We start from the raw sequence: 16,037 nt of genomic DNA, 5'->3' as shown, positions 1-16,037 counted from the left end.
AGTTATGTCCTGACACTTTGTCACTGCTACTCACTACTCCCAACCCAGTGCTCTTATCTCTCTCCTGGGATCTGACTACTGTAGTGCCAAGCTCTCTCTTTCTCCCTCTTTCTCTCCCAGCATGTCTCTAGATTAGGCCATCAATCCATCCATCGTACACCCTGCCTGTCTGCTGGATATGATGTCATTTCATAGGCCTTATGTTCTACTACATGTCACTGGGCATTTTATTATTGTCTATTGTACTGCCGTGGTGTATCCACTCCAGCATAACGGGTTACAACTAGGGGTGTGAAGTTGGGGTCCTTAACGTTAAGAAAAATCCATAAACAATTCCCCCCCCCCACATAATTTAAATCTCAGTGAAGTTATCACAGTTAGTGAAGTACCGATATGACATTTTTGGCCAATTCCGATATTTTCCTTGCCAAAAGAAACCCGATACTGATAACCCATATTTAACATTTTAGCTGTCTTTTAAGCATTCTAGTACAGTTTAATAGTTAACACACACATGGACACAGCGTTATAAATCACTGCATCTCAGTGCAAGAGGCGTCACTTCAGTCCCTGGTTCGAATCCAGGCTGTATTACATCCGGCCGTGAATAGGGCGACGAACAATTGGCCCAGAGTTGTCCAGGTTTGGCCGGTGTAGGCCGTCATTGTAAATGAGAATTTGTTCTTAACTGACTTGCCAAGTTAAATAAAGGTTACACACACACCACAGTGACTAAAAAGTTATTTTGTTGTTATTTACATGTCCCCATTACCAGTAAAACATAATCAAAACCAATTTCTTTCATTTACTTCCTGTTCTGTTTCGTTGTTCATTTTCAGTCATTTCATTCTCAACCAGTGTTTCTTATATTACGGAACGCCTTTTGGGTCTTTGCATGTCAAATAAGCTTGTTGACCAATCTGGACCTGAATATGACTGCACGTCACATAATTTAACACGTTTATACATTTTTTACGTAGTTATTACACTGATTACACTCACTCGTATTTCATATGTCACAACGATTCATCAACGTATGCTATGATGCTGGTAAATTTGTCAGTGCTGGTCATAAATAAAAGCTAGCTAGCTCATGGATGCAAACAATGTTCTTCACCATAAACACAGCAAAAATACATCTGTTTCAGTAGCTATAGTTTGCTAGTTAACTCGATAGCAGGTGTCATAATCTAAAATAACCCTAATATATAAGACGGTTCTTATTTGATTAATGGTGGTTGGCCCCATCTATGTGAAGCTAGCCACAATAAAGATTAGCCACAACAGTGGACTTTGACAGTGATGCAAATGAATACAAATAGTAGAATTATGCCATAATTGAATAGATCATGCTAAATGAGGTTGGAATGTTATATAAAATAAACAATAGACAATTTGTTAATTTGACAAAAACCTGAACTCACACTGGATGTATTATACTTTACAATTGCGTTGGGGGCATAGTTATTTCACTGAACAGCCTTCCCTATGGATTGTGGATCAATGACATCGGGTATCAGTCTACTCGGTGACACCCAGAGAACATTGTCGTAGCTCTTATTGCGGGACTCTGAAACAACTGTGAGGTTGACAATAAATGTGTCTCAATTATGTGTATTGAACACTATTCCTGAGGAAAAACAATACTGTGTGGATGTTTTGAAGTCTGATAACTCTGAGGAGGTTGTTGGGAAAAAAATGTATTGAGTATTGAGTAGACTGATACCCCATTTCATTGATCCCAAATCCGTAGGTAAAACTGTACAGTGCAATATGAATGTCAATGCACACAATAGGCTGACTGGGGAGGTGATTTCACACAGTCACGGTCTCGCGATAAGAGCTAAAACGCAAATATTTGCATAAACTCTTCACAGTTGTGTTCTGTGGGTGTCACTGAGTAGCCTGATACCCCATTTCATTGCAACCTTGTTTAACATCATCTCGTCTAAATATTGCATGATAACACCAATTTGTAACCATCTGCATCACTTTCAAAGAGGTACTTTTTTCTTTTGAAGGTAAACTGAATATTCCACTACTGTGCCAAATCCTTATTGTGGCTAGCTTCACAACATAACCCTGTCCGGTCGAGCCTCTACTGTAGACAGAATAAGTTAGCTGGCTGCTTTATAACGTTAGCTTTTGGCAACAGGGTTAAGTCGCTGGCTGGCTATTTATTTTCATGAAATTATCAACTTTAATAAACGAACAACAAGTGGCTACTCAGCTAATATTTACTCAAAAGGATTCCTAAATCATTGCTGAGAATAATGAAAATGACTGCAGGTTCTACTGGTCATTGTTTTCAGACTGGTTGTATTGGTGCTAGCTACCGGTCCAGCAAGCTAGCTACCGGTCGACGTTGCGGTCGAGCAAATAATGCTTTATTACCAGCGCAGTATTGTAAACACATCATTCGTGGTCGGTGTTTGCAGACTTTTTTTGTACAGCTTTGACAGTGCTACTGATAGTAGTGGTGGTGCTTGGCTTGCACGTGCAAATTTAATGGATTTCATCTGAGTTGTCTCGCTGAAATGTTCTTATTTTTTAAAATGACTGCTGGACTTGTTGACTGCTCAATCCACACAGCAGACAGTGTGGGCTCGGTTAGGAATGCTGTGTTGCATGTATAGCTCAACATTTTACATGGCGTCATTACGTCATGTACCTACATTTTATATAGGTATGCACGTCAGCTTTGACATCAGTTATGCGCATCAGCGTTAAACTAGACATCAGGCCGATACGGATCTTGGCATTTTTAGCGAATATCGGCCAATTCCGATATTGCGCATCCCTAATCACAATACATTATTTTCTGTGTTATAGCCTAACTAGACTATATGGCTATAAAGTCCTGGGGAAAGCTCTGTAATATAAATAAAGCCAGAGAGGAACAGGCGAACTTTAAGCTACTTTGGTAAATTTGTTAGGCATGCTAGACAATTAAAACATGGTGAGATGCAGATTACCAAGACATATGTGCGCGGTTCTGCCTGCCCCTCCTGTCTCGCTCTCTCTCGCTATCACTTTGTCCTGCCCCTCTCTCTCCCGCTCACTGGCCTGCCTGCTCTTTCTTTTTGCTAATGACGGGGCCAGTCTCTCGAGCACACAGGGTAGACTACTCTTCGTTGCGGAGTGGGTGGGGGTGTTTTTGTCTCATAATATGAAATGACAATAGGCTACCGATTTTATAGCCTATATCAATTCTCCTCTTCACATATAATGGTATGTATCCCCTTGAAATCGTCTTTGGCTACGGCATGTTTGTTTTTCTGTTTGGGTAGGATCACTACACTTTTTAAACGCCGACACTAAACCTTCTCTGGAGACATGAACAGCATTTTACTTGTCTGTGAAGTAATGCCAATTATGAAGCGGGATTAACTTCCATCACTAGGTAACCAGATCAGTCAGTCCTAGCCTGCCTGCGTGCAGACCACTATTTCCTAAAAAAGTTAGTTAAATATCACAACTTACCAAACCATTTAGTGGAAAGAAAGCACATCTAGCTACCCTACCATTAAAAAACTGCATAAACAACACAGCTGGACATCAATCAGCAGTGTTTGTTGTCAGGGAAACAATAGAATATTATATGCAGGAACACAGTTCTAGACTGGGGTCCAAATTCAAAGTAGACAACCCTTTGCCCTAAACCCTCAGCCTTTTGAATAACGTTTTACCTTGTCACGTCCGAGTGTACCTTAGATGTCCCTTGTCCTAGCGGGGGAAGAGTGGTGATCGGAAGTCTATGTCCTTGGTGGTAATCTTGAAATGGAGCTTAAAAACAACCGACCTAAAGCTATTAATATACCTATACCTCTTCACTCGCTAAATCGAGGGCTGAGGGGGCAGCATTAGTGAATTGGACCGTCTTAAGATTGCAATCAAATTGCATCTGGTTTCGACTGGGATTCTCCCATAGGAAAGCGGCTGGTGCGAGGACTGAGGGGGTAAAAATAACATGTTTGGACTGCAGCCCTACTGTCTGAAAAGGTACAGATAATTCTGATACCGCACTTTTTGAAATTGTCTAAAGTTATCAATTATCCACATGTTTCTTCACTGGGTTCTATTTCTGTAAAGGGTAGATATACAGTTGAAGTTGGAAGTTTACACACATCGTTTTGGCAAGTCGGTTAGGACATCTACTTTGTGCATGACACAAGTAATTTTTCCAACCATTGTTTACAGACAGATTATTTCACTTCCAGTGGGTCAGGAGTTTACATACACTATGTTGACTGCCTTGAAACAGCTTGGAAAATTCCAGAAAATGTCATGGCTTTAGAAGCTTCTGATATTTGAGTCAATTGGAGGTGTACCTGTGGATGTATGTCAAGGCCTACCTTCAAACTCAGTGCCTCTTTGCTTGACATCATAGGAAAATCAAAAGAAATCAGACAAGACCTCAGAAAAAAGATTGTAGACCTCCAGAAGTCTGGTTCATCCTTGGGAAGAATTTACAAACGTATGAAGGTACCGTGTTCATCTGTACAAACAATATTTCGCAAGTATAAACACCATGGGACCTCGCAGCCGTCATACCGCTCAGAAAGGAGATGCGTTCTGTCTTCTAGAGATGAACGTACTTTGGTGCGAAAAGTGCAAATCAATCCCAGAACAACAGCAAATGACCATGTGAAGATGCTGGAGTAAACGGGTACAAAAGTATCTATATCCACAGTAAAACGAGTCCTATATCGGCATAACCTGAAAGGCCTGTCAGCAAGGAAGAAGCCAATGCTCCAAAACCGCCATAAAAAAGCCAGACTACGGTTTGCAACTGCACATGGGGACAAAGGCTGTACTTTTTGGAGAAATGTCCTCTGGTCTGATGGAACAAAAATAACTGTTTGGCCATAATGACCATTGTTAAGTTTGGAGGGAAAAGAGGGAGGCCTGCAAGTAGAAGAACACCATCCCAACCTTGAATCACGGCATCATGTTGTGGTGGTGCTTTGCTGCAGGAAGGACTGGTGCACTTCACAAAATAGATGGCATCATGAGGGAGGAAAATTATGTGGAAATATAGAAGCAACATCTCAAGACATCAGTCAGGATCTTAAAGCTTGGTTGCAAATTGGTCTTCCAAATGGACAATGACCCCAAGCATACTTCCGAAGTTGTGGCAAAACGGCTTAAGGACAACTAAGTTAAGGTATTGGAGTGGCCATCACAAAGCCCTAACCTCAATCCAATAGAATATTTGTAGGCAGAACAGAAAAGGCGTGTGCGAGCAAGGAGGCCTACAAACCTGACTCAGTTACACCAGCTCTGGCAGGAGGAATGGGCCAAAAATTCACCCAACTTATTGTGGGAAGCTTGTGGAAGGCTACCTGAAACATTTGACCCAAGTTAAACTATTTAAAGGCAATGTTAACAAATACTAATTGAGTGTATGTAAACTTCTGACCCGCTGGGAATGTGATGAAAGAATAAAAGCTGAAATAATTCATTCTCTCCTATTATTCTTTCACATTCTTAAAATAAAGTGGTGATCCTTACTGACCTAAGACAGGGAATTTTTACTAGGATTAAATGTCAGGAATTGTGAACAACTGAGTTTAAATGTATTTGGCTAAGGTGTATGTAAACTTCTGACTTCAATTGTACATACCCAGCGTCCGACAGAGCTGCAGGAGTTATGACCCATTTATGTTGGTTATGTTGTGTCAAGGGGGGCTTATTGGGGAGGGAAGCTGTCCCCTCCAGGTAGGTGGTTGTCCCCCTGTGTGCTGAGGTTGTTGTGCTCTTGTTTAGTTCTGGCATTTAGGTCACTGCAAATGAGTACAGTACATGTCCCTGAGACTGGAAATTGTTGATCTCCCCCTCTCGGATGGAGAAGCTGTCATCGTTAAAGCATGGGGAATGTATTGGGGGAATATAGGTAGCACACGAGGATGTTTTTCTCTGTTAAGATCGTTTCATTATGAATTACTAGCGAGATGATGTAAAATGTTCCTCTCTATCATCTACCCTCCCTCTCTCTCTGTCTTCTACACTCCCCCATATCTCTCTGTCGTCTACCGTCCGTCCCCTTCTCTGTCACTATTCCAATGCAGTCTCTGATGCATGACCAAAGGCTTGTGTTCTCCGCTACTTTGTTATGTCATGATAAGATGTAGTCTAGACAGGGTGTGTATTAACATTTACCTACCTTGTTCATAAAGGGGTTCTGCTCTCGGAGATAACTCAAGATTATTCAGGATGTACAGATATCATCTGATCACTGTATATTACACAACTTCATGTCCAAGACAAGCTATAGCCTAATGATGACTGTACGCTTGCCAAGTGGTCACAGCATTCTGCTGGTTTCCCTGTCTCCCTGGAAGTCGAGGCTACAGATTGGCTGGAGAATTCACACACCTGGAGAAATTAGTCCCTTGTCAAAAGCCAACGGTGATTTAATCAGCAGGACTGCGGCCCCAGAGGACCCGAGCAATGCACCTCCGCTTTCGAGATTTATAAGCTGCTATCATAGTTGTTTTTAAAAAACTTTGTCTCACTTATGCTGACTTCTAGTGTTCTTCTGGGTTAAAGCACCACTAGCTTGGCAGATAATAGGCTGTGTGTTCGCTGTAATAAGTACGAGCATTACTGGACCAGCTAGACTGCTGCTGTTCAGCATTTCTGCTAGAGGGACAGCGATCAGCTCCTCATCGCGTCTCAATATTCAGACTCTTTACCCCAGCCTCGTACCAGATCTATACTTGGTCATTTTTATGCTAAATGCTAGCGACCATATGAGTTGGCTGTATAGCACTTAAGAGATTTAGAATCAGGCTAACTTTAGCCAGCCTTGACTCCTTCAGTGCTCAAAAATCTGAAATGACTGGATAGGTATAACCTATCTATTTATCATGGCACCGTGTTGTTGTAAACCTCTTAAGTTATATAGAGGTTTCTCCACCTTGTTTAATAGTGAAGCGGCACTAAGTGAACCACCACACCACTCCTGTCTGTCATTTAGGATGATGTTGTGTTCTTCAGCGGTTTGGCTACGTTCCACTGCTATATAGAACACGTATGCTCTGTGATGACAATCAGCTGTTTTATTTAGCAAAATTTGTTTAGTTTGAATTCTGACCTTCTGTGGTCTCAGATTTGTTTCAAACTCTGTTCTTATTGGCCAACTTCAGGTTGTACCTTCCCGTTTTCCTTCTACTGACCACGACCCTGCAGACTCTTCTGGTCATGTGACCCACTGCCATGCATGGCCTTGTGAGAGACAGACCCCCTGAAATGGAGTCCTTCCAGGCCCAGCCAAACAGCAGTGGCTTTATCTCTCACACACACACACACACACACACACACACACACACACACACACACACACACACACACACACACACACACAGTCTGTTCCTGAATTCAGACACAATTCAGCAATAAGGCCCGAGGAGATGCAGCAGTAAGGGCTGGAACCACCCAGTTCATAATACAGACTATTATTAATATAACAATAATAACCTTTGTTCTCCAACAGTCCCTGAAGTCTTATCTCCTCCTCAGGAAGAGAAGGCCTTGCATCAAGTTGTCAAGATCTTAAGATGGAAAGTGTTTTGAAATGGCAGAATCCAATTCCTCAAATAAACGCATACTTAGATTTTGGGGTAGTTGGTGCATTTTTAGAAGAGATAATTATCTGGTTGACCTCTTATGTTATTTAGTAACAGTTGACAGCGGCACCAGACTCTGATCACTATGAGAGGAACACACTTTGTCGTTCCTTGCCACTTATCCTATTCAACCCTTTTTCATATTTTCGCCATACTTCAGAATTTAGTATTCCTCCGCTTCATGGAAAGATAATCTGGCCTTATGGAGCAAAAACTGTTGGCCCTGGAGGGGAGTGGGAGTAGGGTTGTACATTTTGGGGAATATTCAGAGGTGGAAACTTTCTGTTGGAATTAATGGGAATATATGGGAATTAATGGAATATATGCAAATTAATATTAATACCATTAAAATGTAGATGTTTTTTGCATTGGATATATTTACCAAATCATTGACAAACAAACATTTTACCTAAAACGTTTTCAACATACATGTGTAAAATGATGGTCTAGAAACTAAAGCTTTTGTTGTCTTCCTCTCAGGCTTCCATGTCTTCTCCCTGGACCTCCTCAATGTCCACCTCTTGAACATCACTCTGAGGCCTCATCTTCCTTGTTGAGGATGGCTTGTTGCCAGGCTCAAAAAGCCACAAAATTGCCCAATGGCCACCAATTTTTCAACCCTTGTATTGGTCAGCCTGTTGCGTGCTTTGGTGTGTGTGTTCCCAAACAAGGGCCAGTGGCGCTATGAGTCGGCTGATGTTGGTGGGATTTGGAGGATAATGGAGGCAATGGGGGAAAGAGCCTCAGATCCACAAAGTCCCTTCCACCAGGTGGATGATGAGATGTTGGCACGACTGCCATATTGCATCTCAATGCCAAAGCCCTTGCTTGGAAGTGTACTTCGCCAGACTACCAAGAACCTTGCCCTCATCCAGGTGAAGGTGGCGAGACATGGCAGTGATGACACGGTAGTGATGACACCATAGGCCTTGTTGATCTCTGCACCAGACAGGATGCTCTTACCAGCATACTTGGGGTCCAACATGTACACTGCGGCGTGTATGGGCTTAAGGTAGAAGTCTTCACACTTTTTGATGTATTTCAGAACTGCAGTTTCCTTTGCTTGGAGCAACAGTCAAGTGGGCAGGGCAGTACGGATTTCTTCTCTTACATCTGCAAGCAGAGTCTGAATATCAGACAGGATGGCATTGTCTCCCTCAATCTGTGCAATGGTTACTGCTATAGGTTTCAGGAGTTTCAGGCTGCTTACCGCTCTCTCCAAAAATACTTCATCCAGGAGGATCCTCTTGATGGGGCTGTCCATATCGGCAGACTGATATGGCCATTTCTTGGAGAGACTCCTTTCCCTCCAGGAGACTGTTAAACATGATGACAACATCACCCCAACAGGTTTTGCTGGGCAGCTTCAATGTGGTGCCCTTATTCTTCTGTTTGCTATGTGAGGTAGATTGCTGCTGTAACTTGATGACCCTTCACATACCAAACCATTTTCTTGGCTCTCTTGTAGATTGTATCCGTTGTTTTCAGTGCCATGACGTCCTTGAGGAGCAGATTCAATGCTTGAGCAGCACAGCCAATGGGTGTGATGTGAGGGTAGGACTCCTCCACATTAGACCAAGCAGCCTTCATGTTCGCAGCATTGTCTGTCACTAGTGCACATACCTTCTGTGGTCCAAGGTCATTGCAGATAAGCTGAAGTCAGTCAATGTGGAGACCGGTGTGTCCATTGTCCCTTGTGTCTGTGCTCTTGTAGAATACTGGTTGAGGGGTGGAGGCCACCCATCAGAGATGATTGCGATACAGTCTGCTTTCTCTATGATTTGCTTGACCTTCACTTGAACTCTGTTGAACTCTGCATCCAGCAAATGAGTAGATAACGCATGTCTGGTTGGAGGGGTGTATGCTGGGCAAATAACATTCAGAAATCCCTTCCAATACACATTGCCTGTGAGCATCAGAGGTGAACCAGTTGCATACACACCTTGAGCAAGACATTCATCATAATTTCTCTGAATATGTTCCTCCATTGAGTAAAAAAACAACAAATGATTCCAGGAGGACTATGAGCTGTTATCGATAAGGTGTCTGATTCATCATTTTCACCTCGAATAGAAGTAGAGGGACTTCTGTCAGAGGATTCTTGATGTGAGTGCTGAATTCTGCATTTTGTTGCCTTCTTCACATGTGATTTGGCACAGTATTTGCAAATGTCCACAGCTTCTCCTTCTACATCAGCTGCAGTGAAATGTCTCCACAAATCAGATAGTGCCCTTGGCATTTTCCCGTAAAGACTAGGGAGAAAAATGGTTGAAAAAAACATATACGATTCCATGTACAGATTAATAATTAAGCATTTAGATTAAACAACTCCTTTTGTAAGAAACATGTTTTAAAATGAAACATGTATGGAAACAGGTGAATTAACACTCCTCAGTTAGCAGGCTTAACCTTTCTGGCCCACCCGGGATGCAACCGCACCCCCTGCCAACAATAAATGCAAATGCACTACGCCAAATGCTAATAGCACTCGTTAAAACTCAAACGTTCATTAAAATTCACATGCAGGGTAGTCAATTCAAGCTACACTCGTTGTGAATCAAGCCAACGAGTCAGATTTGTAAAATGCTTTTCGGCGAAAGCATGAGTAGCTATTATCTGATAGCAGACGACACGCCGAAATACCAGAAGGGACGTAAACAAAGGAATTAGCGTAGCCGGCGCTACACAAAACGCAGAAATAAAATATAAAACATTCATTACCTTTGACGAGATTCTTTGTTGGCACTCCTATATGTCCCATAAACATCACAATTGGGTCTTTTTTTCAATTAAATCGGTCCTTGTGTACCCAAAATGTCAATTTATGAACACCCTAGAAGAAAAAGAAACGCACACCTATAAAGACGAGGTGCTGGCTAGCGGAGTAGAAACTTGAAAATAAAAATAAAAGAGAGCCGCACACTCTTGGAGCTCAGATGCAAAAATTTAATACCAACGTTTCGACAGCCAAGCTGTCTTCATCAGGGTATAATCACAAACACTGCGGGATGACTCGTTTATATAGTGTCAAAGGACACAGGTGTCTGTAATCATGGCCAGGAGTGGCCTAATATCATTGGTTAATAATCAAATATTAAAATGTCTTACAAAGAACAGCATACAAACAAATGGATAGCATACGATCATAGATTAATTTGACTATACAAGTTTACACACAATTACAATGGCAAAATCACAATAATCACAAGAATGGCTTCAGATCAAAGTCTACGTAGTACGTATCTCAGAGCACCGTAGCACCATTAGGTGTAAAAACTTGACTTATCCAGTTGCGGCCCACTTCTTGGAGGCAGGCCACTCGATTTCGTCACTGCGTTATATTGGCATCGAACATGTCACCCTCCCTAGGAGAGGGGGTGACCTTGATAATTTATTGTTAAAACGAGAGGCTGCCTGGATCTTTAATTTAAAGACCCTTGCGCCCTTCGGTCTCAACGTAGACTTTGATCTGAAGCCATTCTTGTGATTATTGTGATTTTGCCATTGTAATTGTGTGTAAACTTGTATAGTCAAATTAATCTATGATCGTATGCTATCCATTTGTTTGTATGCTGTTCTTTGTAAGACATTTTCATATTTGATTATTAACCAATGATATTAGGCCACTCCTGGCCGTGATTACAGACACCTGTGTCCTTTGACACTATATAAACGAGTCATCCCGCAGTGTTTGTGATTATACCCTGATGAAGACAGCTTGGCTGTCGAAACGTTGGTATTAAATTTTTGCATCTGAGCTCCAAGAGTGTGCGGCTCTCTTTTATTTTTATTTTCAAATTTATGAACACCGCCAGATCCAGTAAAAACACATTTTTTAAACGCGACGTTATTTTTTAAAATTAAAAAGTTGCCTATAAACTTTGACAAAACACTTCAAACTACTTCTGTAATCCAACTTTAGGTATTACTAAACGTTAATAAACGATCAAATTGATCACGGAGCAATCTGTATTCAATAAGCACGAGTTTGGGTAACGTAACTAACTTTTCCGGTTCCATTGTTTACATCTGTGGACTTGACAACCGGATGTGGCTATTACTCAGATGACCAAGGATTTAGTTGAATCGAAATCACAACACTGGCGACATCGTGTGGAAGCTGTAGGAACTGTAATCTCACTCTTAATTATTTTTCCTTCCAATAGACAATACTTGGGCTGGCGGATTGATTTTTTCTTCGGCGATTTAGTGACCAGGTTTTCTGCCGATTTTGACCACGGAAATCGTTCTGTTATAGTCACAGACACCATTGAACCAGTTCTAGAAGCTTCAGAGTGTTTTCTATGCACACATACTAATCATATGCATATACTATATTCCTGGCATGATTAGCAGGACGTTGAAATGTTGCGTGATTTTTAACAGAATGTTGAAAAAAGTAGCCCGATCTCTAAGAGGTTTTTAAGCAAACTAACTAGCAGAAATTGTGAACAAGTTATAAATTATTTAAATACACGTCGCTGTAGGCTACAATTGACTTGTTAACTAAAAATCATGTTTGTCATATAGAATATATTCACCCCACCCAGTATTGTAATCAAAACTTACCAGAATGCATGTTGTCCTTGGCTCAGACAGTGTAGTAGTGTGGGCTCAATAGCATCTCATTAGTGTGCAAGATCTTGAGAATCAGCTGCACATGTGATGCACTGTGCATGCAGAGGGTTGCATTTCCATTGAATTGGTGATAGTTTAACCAAAGTATGACACAAGACCTAGAATTGCCCCACAAAAAAAAGGTTCACTGTTTTAAGTTAACATTTTTTAAATGAATTTCATAAATTTAATGAAAATTCCCCAAATTCCCGGGCTTAACTTCCAATGGAAAGTTCTGGAAAAATTCAGGAAATTTACCGGCAAGTTTCCAACCCTTTGCAACCCTAATTGGTAGACATGGAGGGAGTCAGGGAGAGGAGATGGGCCTTTGTTCTACTATCCCTGTCTACCATCAGCTCTCACTTGGCTATACCCTACTCGATCTTTAAACAAGGCTGTGTTCAGGATCCCTACACGTCTTCCTAAAGTGTGCATTGCTCACTCACCCTCAGTGAAAAAACATTGGATGTTGTTGAGAGAAAGTGAACGAGTCCACACTTTCAGGTTGCATTCTGTTTCCCCACACTTCTTCCTAAAGTGTCCACTTACTCACCCCCACAGGGCAAGTGCACACTTCACGATGGAATGTTAGAGAATTAGACTGTCTGCAGTCTAAGTGCCAAACAAAAGATCTTTTGCAGCTCTAATACATATACTATTTTTTGACGCCGTCAGCTTGTTAACAAATCATCGGCCCGGCTGAATGAGGCCAAGGTCGAATTGCTATTGATGCTTAAAGTCCTGTTTTAAGAGGTCTACCTCTGCCGACCCTTCTAACACCGGATGGCCTGCTACCGTTCAATATGCTACTGCATTCATTGGCCTGATAAGAGACTTCGTGTATACTGTCGCCACAGGTCTCAATTTGATACATTTCGAGCCTATAGGCTAGGCCTAGTTTTTCTCAATTTCCATACTCTCTTCTAACTTACTGTATCTTTATGTTTAAATTAAAGGCAGGATATAACTGGCAAGCCGCTGGTATATGAAATCTGTAGTGAGCATTGACAATGATTATGATTTGGGCTACTCAATGTGGCATGACATGCTGGTCGGAGAGGGGACAGATTACTTAGAATCAAATGAATTTTGTGTTCTGGGGCTGAACATCTCCCAGACCTGTTCTTGTATCAGTAAAAAACGTTTATCGAGCAGAAAAGCCTGACTTCCATGTAAGATGACTTATCCCCTAGCTGAGCCGCAAGAGTTCCAGTATAAATAAAAATGGTTAAGGGGGGATACCTAGTCAGTTGTACTACTGAATGCATTCAACTGAAATGCGTCTTCTGCATTTAACCCAACCCCTCAATCAGAGAGGTGCGGGGGGCTGCTTTAATCGACATCCACGTCTTTGGGGCAAGGGGAACAGTGGGTTAACTGCTTTGCTCAGGGGCAGAACGACAGATTTTGACCTTGTCAGCTCAGGGATTCTATCCAGCAACCTTTTGGTTACTGGCCCACCGCTCTAACCACTAGGCTACCTGCTGCTTCCAAATCTGACACAATAATAAAAATAAAAAGTGTAGCCTACTCCTTTTACATGCATCTGGGAAAATTAGTCGAAAGTGTGATTTCAGTGTGCAGCAGACTAGTAGTGGTGTGCTAGGCTATGTGCAGTTCTCATGTCAGCTAGAACAATGTGAAATCCTCTGTGTTCCCCAGTGGAGCGCAGCAGCAGAGGCCGAGCTTCAGGAAGTGTCAGAAAATATTAAAAGTCAGTCACCTTTCTTCTACCTTCATTTAATTTCTAATCTCGCTCTTTCTCTAATGAGGTTAGGCCTTGTGTGATCTGCAGGCTTGGCGTTGTAAGGACTATAGCCTACACAGCAGATCTGGGATAATGGGATTTGATCGATGCCCTCTTGATGTTATCACTCCCTTGGTGAAATTTGTCTGCCATTGAAATCCTTGGGATTTTTTTCGGGGTCACCTAATTCAAATTTGTACAAAAACGCTTTAACTTAAATGACTTAACTCAGATATAAAGAATGTAGAAACTATAATGGATTTATGTTTTATTATAATATAATAATTGACATCTATCAATCACCAAAATAAAAGTTGGACAGTCAGGGAGATTTGAGAATTCCCAAAACACTGAATTTAGCGGTAGATATTATGTTTGAGCAAAATAACACAGGATTAGCCATAGCAAAATAACACAGGATTAGCCATAGCAAAATAACACAGGATTAGCCAGAGCAAAATAACACAGGATTAGCCAGAGCAAAATGCATAGATTTGCAGGAAGTTTGCTTTAAAACTCAAATGTCTCCGCTCCATGCCCACCACCCAAGTCCCTTCTTTGATTCAGAAAAAAACCCTGTCTTTGGTGTGTGTCATGACTGGGTATTAGAGGACACACTTTAAAACCTGTTTGGGATAGGAGGCCGCATTTTCACTTTCGGATGAAAAGCATGCCCAGAGGAAACTTCCTGCGACTCAGGCCCAGAAGCTAATATATGCATATTATTAGTAGTATTGGATAGAAAACACTCTGAAGTTTTTAAAACTGTTTGAATGATGTCTGTGAGTATAACAGAACCCATATGGCAGGCGAAAACCTGAGAAAAATCTAACCAGGAAGCTACATGGAAAATGAAATGGCTCGAGTAGCGCAAAAGAGAATATAACATTGCAGATAAAGTTCTGAGTGACAATTCTTTCATGTGTACAACATCTAAAGACACTTTACTGAGAGCTTTGCCATTTCTAAAATGATGTTTGGAGGTGTTTTTTTGGCTATTTTGTAAAAGTTATTTTGGGGACCCCCATATACTACACAATGAGGTTGAGGAAGTGATTTGCTGTTTTGGGGTAACTTTATCGAAAACATGTGAAATCACAAAGGTGTCTGGACCATTCTATAACATGCCATTTACATAAATAGATTTGGTTGTAAAACAAAAACAACAACAAAAAACCTTATCCTTTAATTGCAGTCTTATGCCTGCTTGAAGTGTGACAGAGGCGCATCTCAGTTGATCACAATATACCCATTAGACTATATATAACCAGCTATATGTATATCTGTTTGTCTTCTTAATACTCAAAGGAGCAATAAACGGTATGTCTATATATTATGTACTATGGCAAACCTAACTGATTCTTAAAGATGACAACAGCAAGGGCTGCTCATTCAGTCTGCACTGAAGTAAAAATTCCAAAGTGGAACACTGAGAATGATGACATTCTAAGAACTCACTCCGCAAAGGGTTAAACTCCTATGTTGCTGATCTGTTGCTGCAGCTAGAGTTGTGATGTCCAGCAGCATGACCTTGTATAGCTCCCTCTATGGATTCCTCTACATGAAAAGGTAGCCTCGTGGTTAAAAGCATTGGGCCAGTAACCGAAAGGTCTCTGGTTCAAATCTCCAAGCCGACTCGGTAAAATCTGTCTGTGCCCTTGAGCAAGGCACTTATTGCTCCTGTAAGTCGTTCTCGATAAGAGTCTGCTAAACGACTAAAACGTATAAAGATCAAATGAAATCTCCCTTGGGCGTAAAGGAGTCAGCATGCTTCAGGTCGGCTAGGCGATCCAAACTAGTGTGCTCGCATACTCCCTTAAAAGACCATCACTTGAAAAACAAGAATAAAGCGGCAATTGTACTGTTTGTCCATATTGAGATGCCTTTGCCAGTATGAACTACAAAAAAAATTGTCAAAATGAATCTAAGAACTCAAATCAGTCATTAGTTTCAGCTTTTTGTCAAGAAGCTCTTAATCATGCAATTTTACATCTAAGATGTTTGGTCCAGTATTTCTCAATGGAAAAAATGTGCTTGAAAAC

The 16,037-nt window shown here is 41.3% G+C and overlaps 1 protein-coding gene across 3 annotated transcripts in view; it reads left to right on the top strand.

Annotated features, from left to right (window-relative positions):
• Positions 1-16,037, top strand: part of LOC135511174 (disks large homolog 5-like) — a 100,516-nt gene that overhangs the window by 9,324 nt on the left and 75,155 nt on the right. The gene's annotated exons all lie outside the window — the stretch shown is intronic.

Source organism: Oncorhynchus masou, chromosome 23 (genome assembly GCF_036934945.1).
Source record: "Oncorhynchus masou masou isolate Uvic2021 chromosome 23, UVic_Omas_1.1, whole genome shotgun sequence".
In the NCBI taxonomy this organism is placed as follows: Eukaryota; Metazoa; Chordata; class Actinopteri; order Salmoniformes; family Salmonidae; genus Oncorhynchus; species Oncorhynchus masou.
The sequence above is the reverse complement of the archived record's forward strand: the minus strand, read 5'-3'. Positions and strand labels throughout refer to the sequence as shown.